The sequence below is a fragment of the Oryx dammah genome, unplaced genomic scaffold (assembly GCF_014754425.2).
Source record: "Oryx dammah isolate SB20612 unplaced genomic scaffold, SCBI_Odam_1.1 HiC_scaffold_16, whole genome shotgun sequence".
Classification (NCBI taxonomy): domain Eukaryota; kingdom Metazoa; phylum Chordata; class Mammalia; order Artiodactyla; family Bovidae; genus Oryx; species Oryx dammah.
The window spans coordinates 12,213,793-12,216,058 of NW_024070200.1; positions in this window are offsets into that span (position 1 = coordinate 12,213,793).

Consider the following 2,266-nt stretch of genomic DNA (forward strand, 5'->3'; position numbering starts at 1 on the left):
ATCAGGGGAAAATGTACTAGATCCACAGGCTGAAAGCAACCTCCACCAATAGCAGAGCCTCAGCTGATTTAAATGGCAACCCACTCCAGTACTCTTGCCTACAAAATCCCATGGACGGAGGAGCCTGGTGCAGGCTACTGTCCAGGGGGTCGCAAAAAGTCGGACATAACTGAGCGACTTCACTTTCACTCCATAGAGGAGAGTAAAGTACAAAGTTCACTCCCACCTCAGGGCCACTGCATTTGTTCTCTCTGCCTGGAGATGTTCACAGAATTTGCTGACTTCATTCAGCCTCCCTATCCTGATGGTCCAATCATTCACCATTCCCTTATTCTGCTATTTCCGTGTCAACACTAGAAGGCAAGCCCCATGGCAGCAAGAAATTTGCTTTCTTATTCATTTCCAAACTCAAAAGCACCTAGAGCAATGCTCAGTAAATTTAAAAAAAAAAAAGGGAGAGAATGAATTATCTTAATCCTAAACAAAGCTATCTGGGTGGGGTCCTGAAGTCAAATTACCTCGCAAAAACAATGCCCAGAGAAAAATACAAAAGGAGACATATACAAGAATATTCATCGCAAATTATTTATGATAGGAAAAGACTATAAACCACCCAAAGGGCCATCAGCTGGGTAGCTGAGAAAGTTGTGCTCCATTCTCATAGTGAAAGACAATGTTCTCTGCTAAGATTCTCCATCATGAAGTTACTTGTTTTTCCTTTGGAAGAAATAATTCTTTCGTGGGGAGGTACTTCAAGACTATGTAAATATCCTATGTAAATTTCTCAACCTATGTTCATCTGCTAGATTTAACATTCATTGATGTATCTTACCTAAAATTGATTATTGCTATTGCTGCTGTTCAGTCGCTATGCTGTGTCCAACTCTTTTGCAACCCCATGGATCCTCTGCCAGGCTCCTCTGTCCATGGGATCTCCCAGGCAAGAATATGAGTTACCACTGCTGCTGCTAAGTCGCTTCAGTCATGTCCGACTCTGTGCGACGCCATAGACAGCAGCCCACCAGGCTCCCCTGTCCCTGGGATTCTCCAGGCAAGAACACTGGAGTGGGTTGCCATTTCCTTCTCCAGTGCATGAAAGTGGAAAGTGAAGGTGAAGTCGCTCAGTCTTTTCCAACTCTTAGTGACCCCATGGACTGCAGCCTACCAGGCTCCTAAGTCCGTGGGATTTTCCAGGCAAGAGTACCGGAGTGGGGTGCCGTTGCCTTCTCCAAGAATACGGGAGTGAGTAGCAGTTTCCTTCTCCAGAGGATCTTCCCAACCGCATCTCCTGCTTGGCAGGCAGATTATTTACCACTGAACCACCTGGGAAGCCCCAATTATTGCTATGATGATTGCCAAATAATGATTTTCTGATTATTCCCTTATTCCTTCTACACTTAATAGTTAGCATTCTACTCTAAGTAAGTGCTTCCTTTTCACTTCATTCTTTTATTGATATCAATGTAGATGCATAGATTCCTATTTTATTCAATGTAATATAATCTGCTACTCTTATTAACTGTATTGATGTTCAAATTGGCCAAGAATCTGACTTTTTTGTCCTTTGCAATGTCTCTATAAAAGCATCTCTTTTCTTTCTGGAGCCACAAAATGTTTCAGGCTCATTTTATACTCTCTGCGCCCTTCTAAAATCAGTAATTTTTCATTTTGCTAGAAAAAAATAGGATTTAGAAACCAAGATCTGGGGATTAGGTGTGTTCATTGTTACTTGCTATTTACTTCTACATCTTTGTATTTTGAGAACCACCAGTTGACACCGATACCTCCAATTCCAATCCATCAGCATAACGTTCATTCTAAACTTCCCATTTTCATATTTCTAATTCTCCCCTCTGACCATGAGAAACCTGCCTTCCATTATCTATTATTCTCAATATACTTACGAATTTCCTCAATCCCACTTTACATAAGTAATCTCCCAACCCGGTTTTGTCACTGCCCAGTTCTGCCACTTTCTTTGCCAAAGACTCCACTGCCAGGGCACTGACCTGCTGGGCCCATAATCTTTTAAAATATATTTATTCATTCATTTGGCTGCATGAAGTCTTGGTCGCAGCATGAGGGATCTTTGTTGCATCGTGTGATCTTTCGTTGCAATGCATGGATTCTCTACTTGTGCTGCGTGGGCTCTGGAGCACGCAGGCTCAGTAGTTGTGGTGTGTGGGCTTAGGTGCCCTGACGCATGTGGGATCTCAGTTATCCAACCATGGATCCAACCTACATCCCCTGCATTGCAAGACAGATT